Consider the following 11,354-nt stretch of genomic DNA (forward strand, 5'->3'; position numbering starts at 1 on the left):
GTATGTATATCCCAGTGAATATCACCCCCCCACACACTTAAAACAATAAGAACATTTGTGAATGTTTTAAAGTCAACTAACTGATCCTTAAGGGGAAATATATGGAAAAATGTAATTGGTAACAAGTAAACATTTAACTACTTTAAAACAGGACTTGGTTTTTGCCAACCCTATCAGCAGTTAGTAAGTAGACACACTGATCTGTTTATGTTAAAGCAGCTTTAATCACTTTATTTTTCTGAGAATGACACTTAGTTTATGTAGTTATTTTTCAAAATTGCATTAGTCCAGAAGTCCTCCAGAAAAAAAGTATAAACTGAAATCAGATGATTTAGTATACAAATGTATGTGAGTGTATGTGTGCATATATATGCACACACATATATAGTGTGTATGTATATATGTTGTATATATGTACAGATATATGTGTATGCATGTGTGTATATATAAACACACATGTATGTATTTTGGCTTCCACAATAGAAAAAGAACATTATCCCCTCTCTTCTAAAAGACTAATAAATTGAAGTCAAAGGAGAGAAGGGGAAGGGAACAGTAGAATGCCAAAGACAATCCCTCAAGTCAATGATGTCACAAAGGCAGTCTGTATCCAAAGGGAAAACACAATCCATCATCTCATCAATTTTTTATAAAAACTGGAAAAACTGATTGACAATGAAATGTATGATAATAAGATCCTACTTAATTCATTAAAAATTTCTGTTGAGAATGTTTCAGATGAAATCATAAATTATAAATGTAAAAGTGTTCTTATTTCTGACATAGATTCAGTTTTAAGCTGTAATAGAGAGAAATAAAGGAAGGAAAGAAAGAATGAAAGGTAGAGGGGAATAAAGGAAGGAAGGAAAGAAAGAAAGAGAAAGAAAGAAAAGAAAGAGAAAGAAAGAAAAGAAAGAGGAATAAGGTAAGAAAGGAAGAAAGGAAAGAATAAGAAAAAAGAAAGAAAAGAAGGAAGTGAGAGGGAGGGAGGGTGTAAGGGAAGAAGGAAAGGAAGGAAGGAAAGAAGGAAGGAAGGAAAAAAGGGAGGGAGGAAAAGAAAGAAAGAAGGAAGGAACAAACAAAGGAAGGAAGGAACAAAGGAGGAAGGGATGGGGCAGGAAAGAAAAAAATGAAGAAAAGAAGGAAAGGAAGGAGGGAATGGAAAAGAGAAAAAGGAAGAAAAAGTAAGGAAGAGAGAAGAAAGAAAAGAAAGGCAGGTAGAAAAGAAGGAAGGAAAGAAAATATCAGAGATAGAGTAGTAGTAGTAATAGTAGTAGTATTACATAATAATAACTAACATTTATATAGCATTTATTTATGTGCCAGGCAATGTGCTAAATACTTTATAAATGTTATCTCATTTGATCCTCGTGACAATCCTAGGAAGCAGGTGCCATTATTTTCCCCATTTTAAAGAGGAAGTAACTGAGGCAAACAGAGGTTAAGTGAATTGCCGAGGGTCATACAACTAGTAAGTGTCTGAGTACCCAAAGAGAATAAAGAGATCATTGTATGTACCTAGAGAACAACTTTTCTGGCTCAGAGATGGGCAAAACCTTAGAAGGCATGTTATGGGAAGAGCACTTCTGTTTGTAGGTAGAAGATGCAGGTTGTCATCCTGGCTTTGGCATCTTCAAAGGTTATTCACTGAACCATTCAACAAACGTTCATGAAGTTCACTATGTACATGGGATATTACATTAAGTACTTAGGGAGATAGAAAATTAAGTTAAGACAAACTTTCTTTACTCTTTTAATTAATGGAGAAATAAAACACAAATATAATACTATATCACACAATATAAAATTCTAAGGAAATTAGAGAACTGAGAAACAAATTACAGCATAAGGCTGGGTAGAAAGGTCATTTCCACCAAGGGAGATTACAGAAGACACATAGTTTTCAGACTGAAAGGAGGAATCTTGGATCTCATTCTATGGCTTATTTTACTACTGAAGAATCTGAGGCCTGGCCTAACTGACTTGCCGAAGGTCACACAGGTCCTAAGTGTCAGAGGTAGATTTTGAACCCAGGTCATGTGATTCCTAAACAGAGTGGTCTTTCCACTGTGCAATGCCAGTCTCATGGAGAAGGTGGCTTTTGCTGATGAATTGGAATTAACAGGCAAATTTAGGTAGGGCGGGAACTTCAAGCAAGGAAATCAGTATGGACCAAGGCACAGACTTGAAAAAGTACAATATTTGGGGGAAAGAGAGTGGATCAGTGCCCCTAGAATATAGGAACCATGTGTAGGAATAATATGAGTTAAGGATAGAAAGTTGGAATGGCACAAAAATGGCATAGAGTATTAGATGACAGGCCTTGAAATTTATTCAATAATCAGTGGGGGTGGGGCAGTTTGGTGTCACAGTGGATAAAGCACAGGCTCTAGAGTCAGGAGGACCCAAGTTCAAATCAGGCCGTGACACTGGAAGGTCAGGAAACCTCAACTGTTTCCAAAAAATAAATAAATAAGCAATTAGGGTACAGTGGAGATTTTTGAGCATAGAAATAACATGGCCAGATTTGTGAATAAAGAAGATAATTCTGTCAGGAGAGATTGGAGAAGACAGAAAGTGGGGGTGGGAAAGTTGTTCTTACTAGTTAGATGGATAGTGGATATGAAACTGGACTGGACTAAGGAAGACCTAAGTGCCATTTCTACCTCAGGCTTACTGGATATATGCTCCTAGGAAGTCACTTTTGACCTTTCTGAGTGCCTGTTTTTTCATTTGCACCTACTTTATAGGGGTGCTGTGAGGATCAAGTGAAAATAAATAAATCACTTTGCAGGACTTAAATTACTGAAAAAATGCTATCACAGTAGTATTATTAGTATAGATAGGTAATAATAGGGGCCTGTAATATGATACTGGGATAAAGAAGAAGAGTTCCATACAAGAGGTTTCTTAGAAGTAGAATCAAGTAGACTTTGCCCATGTTTACATATAAGAGTTCATAGAGAAAATTCAGAGACATAACTACAGTTATGAAAATGGGACCCTAGGTGAATGATGGCACCCAGAGAGAAACAGTAAGGTTAGAAGGGAGAAGAGGGTCAATGAAAGGGAAGTAGATAATAAACTTACTAGATTTACAATTTTGGCTGAAACACAACCTTACTTAGTCACAATTTCTTCATTTGTAAAATGGAAATAGAAATATTTGTGCTATCTACCTAAAAAGGGGTTTTTATAAGAATCAAATAAGAATATGTTTATGTGCAAGTGAGTGTGTGTGTACGTGCGTGTTGGTGTGTGTGTGTGCACATGTGTGCATGTATGTGGCTGTTAGTAGTCTAAAGGAACTTCAAATTTCCAAGTTGCAATGGGAGAAATTTATTTCCTTTAGTAAAGTAACAACCTTTCATGGAACTTTCTAAGAGTATAAGTTTCAGAACCAATGCCTGTCTCCATTTGTAAAAGAAATTCCTTCACCTGAGATTACTTACATTAATAAAATTACAGATCCAGTTAAAAAAAAGAAAAAAAATACTTTCTAAATTTCATTGGCATCTCTTATTCCCATTACTCTGTACCATGCACTCCAGGATAGTGTGATTTAAGGAGAGTCCTATGTGTGGCTATGTAGATAATTAGTTACTGCAATTGGATAAAGGACTGAGTTAATGACACCTACCAATATTCAATCTCTTTATGGGCTATTTGGCTTTGCTCATTTCGTAGCCACAGAGCATTGTGCTATTCACTGAATTAACTGATTGTTACAGTACTTTTTATTATTCACAGTGAGAACAAGTTAATATGGTATACAGAGGGGCACAAATCCTTCCCATTCACTGAAAAAACAGCTTCAGGTCCCACTGATGAAGAATCAGTACCATCATCTTGGTGTATAGGCAGCACTTTAAATTACCATGTCAGAACCTATTTATTGACCTAGATAACTTTGGAAGGGAATCTAGCATCATTTATGAGATTTCTCCTTTTACCTAATGCTATCAGCCAGGAAGAATGTATTCAGCCTTTCCCATTAAGATGAAATCTCCTTAGTAGTAAGACCAACTTGAGTCTCAATAAGTCTAGAGAGATAGAGTACCTCATATGTAATCACATGTTAAAGGAAATATTCTTCTAGCCTCATCTAACCGCTGGGACTCCAAAAGCATTTGCAGGCATTTCAATAACTAGCTACATGACCTAGAGGTGCTCTTTAAGAAATTGGGACACAGTGTGTGCTAAATCTAGACCTGACACTAATTCATTATGGTCGGCTGGCTGCTGCCTTATGGTGAATGGCCCAGGGGAACCCTGAACTCCTTACAAATGAAGAATCCAAGCCAATGAATTGCTGGATTCCCAGTGAAATAACAGACTAGGGAAATGCCCTCTGTTGATCTGATAGTCCTTCCAGCTTAGCAAAATCACATTTTAAGAGCAATCTTTCTGGAGTATAAATGCACTACCCAAGTTAATTTTGAAAAAATGATGTTTTTATTTCACCTACGTTCTTCTATCCCAAATATCATATCAAGAAAGAAGAAATGCAAGGAGTTGAGATACTCCTTGGTCCTTCCTCTACAATCTTGACCCACTTGATGAATATTGTTACATTAATTTGGCCTTGGTTGGTTGAAAAGTAGCCTTTCTGTACTGGCAAACAAAGTCTCCTCTCTGGTACAAAATCCAGAATAACAACAGCAGCAGTAGCAGCAGCTACTACTACTACTACTACTACTACTACTACTACTACTACTACTATTACTACTACTACTACTATTGCTTCTACTACTACTACTACTACTATCACTTCTACTACTACTACTATCACTTCTACTACTACTACTACTGCTACTACTACTACTACCTACTGCTAATTACTACTATTACTACTACTGCAACAGCAGCAGAAACAATATCACTATTGTTACTCTTCAATAATTTTAGTGACCATAAAGGGGGTAATAGGACATGGGGCAGTTAAGTCACATTTTCCATCTCTCTGATTGGGTTGGAACAAGACTTCAGACATACCTAAAGTTTCAATTCTAGAGTTTCTTGAACATTACTGAAAATTCTGAAACTTCCAGACATAGCTAACCTAGTGGTACACAGAGGAGAAATGTAGGGACATCAGTGTGAATGTCTTCGCAATTCATTTCCAGATTTTAGACTTTGGGGATGACCTTTCTGTGAAGAGTGGGGAATATGCCCACATTAGAGTAGCCCTTCGGAACTTAATCCATTTCAAGACAACACCAGAAAGTTCATTTTAGTCTCAGTTCATATGAATAACTAACAAAAGGATTCATTTCAGAAATTCCATTTGAGTTTAGAAATGACAGTCTTGAATGGCTATGGTCAAAAAAAGGGGGTGGAGGACAGGGACTATTTTCTGTCTTTCATCCTAATACAAACCTTAAGATGTATGTGCCTATGCGATCTTAGAGATATATGAACCACTCTCTTCTCCAGGTTTAGGCAACTGCTTGTCTGAAATGTTACAGTGTGATTCCTTTGTTGTACAGGTTTGACTAAATGGCCACTGAGTTTCCTTCCAAGTCTAATATTCATTTAATAGATAAGGAAAGTCAAGAGAGGTTAAATTATTTGCCCAGGGCTGATATTTATGGGTTAAATAAGAAACAGTGCCTTAAGTCATAGTACCATAGATTTAAAGATGGAAGGATCCTTCAAAATGATCTACTTCAATCCTTTCATTTTATAAATGAGGAAACTGAGGCCCAAAGAGGTTAGAGCAGTTACCCAAGGTCACAGAGACAGTAAGTACCAAAGTCAGGATCTGAGATGGGTCCTCTGACTCTGAATCTATCTCTCTTTCCACCAAATTGTATTTCCTTCTGTGTCCTTGGATTTAAAACTGAGATTAATTATATAACAAAGGGAATTAGATTTGGAGTCTGAGGACTTGGGTTTGAATAATAGCCCTGATATTTATTTAGAGTATAATCTCAGACAAGTCACTTAATCTCTCTGGGTCTCCTTTGCCTTCTAGGCAGTTAGATGGAATAGGAGATAGAGTTTAGGACATGGAGTTAGGAAAACCTGAATTCAAATCCTTCCTCACATACTTGTTAGCTTTTGTGACCCTGGGCAAGTCACTTCAGGCCTTTCAAACTTGAGAAAGTATCTAACCCCTCTCAGCCTTAGTTTCTTCACTTGAACACATGGTTGTTATCACATTGCCTCTAAGGGTTGTTACAAGAACTGAACTAAGTAATAAGTTTCAAAGTGCTTTACTAATCTTAAAAAAAAACTATATAAATGTTCACTTAGATCATTATCAAATAAAGGGGGGTGGAGTAGATAAACTCTAGACTTCTGGTTTTAAATGCTTAGATCTTATTATCCTTCATTTAAGTTTACTAAATAGAATATTTGTATTTTTTCACTTTTTTAGGAGGAGAAAGACAACTTAGCAAGTTAAAAGTTTATTATTCTCTCAAATGAAATTTACACATATCACCCTAGTTCCATGGGTGGGGAACCTGTGGCAGCATGAGACCTTCTAGGTTCTTGGTGCAGTCTTTTGACCAAGTCCAAGTTTTACAGAGCATATCCTTTTATGAAGGGGATTTGTTCTGTGAAGTTTGGATTCAGTCAAAGGGCCAGACTTGAGGACCTAGAGGGTCATATGTGTCCTCCAGGCGTAGGTTCCTTAGCCCTAACTAGCCCTTTCCTACTCACTTCTTTCTTGTCTGGAGAGCCTAAGGTGAGGGGTCCCCTACAGTAAATTAGGAGGGATTCTAATAGTGTCAGGAAGAAGGAAAGCATCTGCCTTCCATTGGCTTTTCCAGCTAACCTGCTCCTAGGACAATCTTCAAAGCATCAATTCCAAGAGTAATAATCCCCGTCAAAGAAGCAAGCAGGTGGTGACTGCTAAACTCAACAAAAGTGGCCAATTTTAAAGGAAAAAAGGGAGAAGAGAAAGATAGCCAGATGGGAACCCTCAGTGAGGAAGTAAATATTCACCAGAAATTCATTCTTCTTCCTCATAGGAGAAAGGAAAGAATTACACAGTATGTGAGGCATAGAAGTGAAAAAATTCTGAGTTCACATTGTGTCCTAAGCCCTGAATGCACCTAAAGTGGCTGTTGACCATCGTCCTTTCCCTATCTTCCCCCAGAACAGCTACCCAGTCCATCAGTTCTAATATGTCTTGATTTGCTAACTTCCCAGCTCCAGTGTAAACATATTGGTGATCTCTCCTTGTAAACACTGTAGTTAAGTGATAGCTACATGAGATCTGGACACATAGTAGGTAAGATTTGAAATCAGGGGTATTTATAGGGTCCAAATGTAGGATTAATTGTCCTGTGTATTTTCAGGTATCTAAACCAACCCTAAGCCTTGCCTTGGCTGATCTGGCCTTTTAAACTTGAGTTTTCCATTGAGCAGAGCTGGGGTAATGAGAGGAGAGGCCTGCCTATCCTCTCTTCCATATCAGCAACACAAGTGAAGCATTCATAGCCCAAAGTTACTTATCAGTTGCTAAAGGAAGAAAACTTGACTCTGAAATTCAAGCCTGGTTCATCTTCTGCCTCCTTTGAGAACACAGGTAAGAGATGCTCCATACTCAACTTTCTATTATGAGGAAATGGGAAGAAATGTAATTCTGAAAAAAAAGTGGCAACTCCAAACATCAATCTGCATAGAAACAAACAGATGTGCTCATACTTGCTGTCACCCATTTGCTTAATCCTTTATTCTTTCCTGGTATGTGACAGAAAACAATGGCATAAGTGGCAGTTTTGTTTTTATTGAGTTTGAGTTACATGCCTAGCTGAATACAGCCTTCCAAACTACAGCATAGACCAAGGTTCATCTTACCGACATACTCAAGCTACTGTGAGAATCCATCCTCCTCCCTGCAGATGCGATAAAGACATACAGAATTTACCCAAAACAAAAACCTCCAACTCATACTAAACCAAAGCCAAATAATAAACTCCAGTGGCTCCAGGATCATATGTAAAATCCTTTGTTTGGCTTTTAAAGCCCTTCCCAACAAGGCCCCTTCCTACATTTCCAGTATCACTCTTCATTCCTTTCCATGTACTTTACAAACAAGCAGCACCTCTCTTCTTCTGTTCCTGAATTCTTCATCTTCTGATCCCACTGTTTTTCACTGGCTACCACTTTCACAGACACACAGACACAGACACAGACACACACAGACACACAGACACACACACACACACACACACACACACACTCCCCCATGCTTGAAATGCTCTCTCTTAATTTTTGTGGCCTGGCTTTCCTGATATCCTTCAAGATTCAGCTGAAACCCATCTAGAACAATTCCACATCTCTACATCCCTACATTTTCTACATCCCTCTCTCTACTCTGCTACTTTCTTACAATTGTTTCTGTTCATTCATTTCAGTTGTATCTGACTCTTTGTGACCTCATTTGGGGTTTTCTTGCCAACGATACTGGAGTGGTTTGCCATTTCCTTTTCCAACTCATTTTATAGAGGAAGAAACTGAGGTAAACAGGGTTTAGTGACTTGCCCAGAGTCACACAGTTACTAAGTGTCTGAAGTTAGATTTGAACTCAGGTCTTCCTAACTCCAGGTCTGGCACTTTATCCATTTTGCCACCTAGCTGCCCAATATTGGTCATATCTTGCATGAACAGTTATTTGCATATTGTCTCTCCCATTAGAATTCAAGTGCTTGAAGATATTATTTTTGTCTTTCTTGGTATTTCCAATGCTTAGCTGAGCACAGTGTCTGGTACAGAGCTAGTATTTTATAAATGTTTATTGACTGGCTAACTGACCAATCTAAATAAAGCATTTCTTTATTTATGAAGTATTATTTGCTTTTGTCATTTCCCTCCTTTTAAAATTTGAATATTAGATTTTTGCAATTTGACTGTGGAATACAAGTTACCCCCATGGTAGGTAGCCCCTTGTCCATGAATTCTTACGTAGGATAGAATAACTTTAGGCATCTTGTTACTATCATTCACTTTAACTGTAGTTAAATATCATTTTCAAATAGTAAATAATCACATTCCCCTTTCAAGATGGCATCCATATATCACTTTGGTGCACCCTGTAGAGCAGACTCGTTTTCTCATCAAGAAAATTGTAGCCACACTCTATGTGTTTGCGTGTATGTACATATTTCTATATTAGGTATATACAATTTTTAAGCTATTAAGATGAATGAGATAGGAGCAGGAGCTCTTTTTATTCTCACTCATAATTGCTAGTTTGGGACTCATGGGACAAAACTCAGCGCTCAGAGAGACTAACAACCCTGAATGGAGCCAGGTGCTAGAAAGGTTTCTTTAAGCTGGTACTCTCCACATCTGTTCCCCTTCTCTCACCTGCACTCTTGGTTTTATGAAGTAAAACCTGGAAACCAAATTAAAGCTATAAAGCCCGTTATGGTTTTTCCTCCCTGACCAGAATTGGTACCCACATTTCCATCATATTTAGGTTGTTTTGTATGTTCATTTCAAACTTGAAGGCAAATCCATATTATGTATATTTTTATGGACTTTTCATACTGCACTTTACATCTCTCCTTGATACATATTGGGCCATATGATGCTATTTATGTGACCTATCTTTTCAATTTCTCCAGACCATTACAGATTGCGTTACAGTTGTGTATCTGTATTGGAGCAAGTTTCCTCAGAGAGAATTTACTAAATTCTTACTAGAGAATTTGCTAAATTCTTACTAAAGAATTGATTTGTATTATTAAAAAATATATCAGGTATATAGCCTGATTATTAGATCATAGATGTGCCCCCCCAAAAAAAAACCATAAGCTTGTGATATTGGTAATATAACTATTATCATTTTCCTTTGATATATGAGGAAAAAAAGAAGCTCACAGTACCCAAACAAGTACTGTCTTTGAAATCATATGAAAGAAGGACAAATTTGGTTTCATAGGACCTGGGTTCTAATCCTGACTATGCCATCTTTGTGACTTTGGCAAATCACTTAACCTTCCTGGTTCTCTGTGTCTTGATCTTTAAAATAAAGGCACTGAACTCAAATGACTTAAAACATCTTTCCAGCTCTAAATCTTAAATCCCAACTCTGCAACTGATCACCTGCCTGACCTTGGGTAAGTCACTTGAGTTCTCTGAAGTTCAGTTATCTTAGCTATAAAATAAGGTTAGACTAGGTGAACTCTAGGTTACCTTCTAGCTCCACTGCTCTGGTCTAATGTCATGGAATCCCAGCTAGAACATAAGTCATCCAATTCCAAGACCTAAGCTCACTTATATTCCTTCATTCTGACTCCATACAATAGTTAGAGTCAATATGGAATTACTAGGTACCATCGAGAATTATCATTAACCCTGCACTGAATCATCTTAGGCAGCTAGGTAGCACAGTGGGTAGAACATAGGGCCTAGAGTGAGGAAGACCGCAGTTCAAATCTGGCCTTAGCCACTAGCTATATGACCCTGGACAAGCCACTTGAACTTCTTTTTGACTCAATTTCTTCACCTGTAAAATGGGGGTCATAGCAACACCAAGCTCAGGGGTCATTGTGAAGATGAAAGGAGATAATATTTGTAAAATGCTTAGCACAGTGCCAGGAGTATAGTAGGAAATTTATAAATGCTCATTCCCTTTCCTGCCCTTTACATTTCAGTTTAATCTTCTCTTACTAGTAAATATGAAAGAAAAAAAAAACACATGCATACTCAGAAATCACTAAGTAACTTGGAATATATGTTATGCCAATTCCTATATTCAAAAATAATTTCACAAAGTAAAAGAAAGCATATTCCATTAAACCAAAGCAAATGAACATGGTATTTGCCATTAGGAATAAAGCAGCCTCTCACTATTCAACAAGGAAATGTACTTCCTCTTTGATTAGCCATGTAAACAACTCTGGGATTTTTTTTAGTAGCTGTGTTATAAATGAGAAACCACCCACTCTACTGCTCCTAGGCAACAGTAATCAAAACCAATATCTACTAGCTTCATCTTTCCATGGTGAGGAAGAGACTACCAACCACAAAGGGAGTCACAGTGGCTTTGATCTTACCTATCCTAAAAAAAGTAATTATGTTTAATATGGCCTCAATAAAGGATGATATTCTAAGGCCTTGATGCGCTAGAAACCTTTCTTGGAAGACCTTCTAGAGTTTAGCTTGCCTTCTATAGCAAGGGCTTTTAACTTGGGCTCCCTGAATTTTAATTTTTTAAATAGATTTTGTCCATTGTATATAACTGGTTTCCTTTGTGTTCCTGAATATTTTATGTCAATCATCTTAAAAGAACCTTAACCTGAGAAGATGTACATCAGATTTAATAGAGTCCCAAAAGGAGAATCCATCTCTCTCTCTCTCTCTCTCTCTCTCTCTCTCTCTCTCTCTCTCTC

The 11,354-nt window shown here is 37.4% G+C and overlaps 1 protein-coding gene across 3 annotated transcripts in view; it reads right to left on the minus strand.

The window, feature by feature from the left end:
* Positions 1 to 11,354, minus strand: part of SLC8A1 (solute carrier family 8 member A1) — a 429,157-nt gene that overhangs the window by 375,194 nt on the left and 42,609 nt on the right. The gene's annotated exons all lie outside the window — the stretch shown is intronic.

This window comes from Petaurus breviceps, unplaced genomic scaffold, assembly GCF_028583685.1.
Source record: "Petaurus breviceps papuanus isolate PSGF00001 unplaced genomic scaffold, PetGlider_PUasm1.0 90842, whole genome shotgun sequence".
NCBI lineage: Eukaryota > Metazoa > Chordata > Mammalia > Diprotodontia > Petauridae > Petaurus > Petaurus breviceps.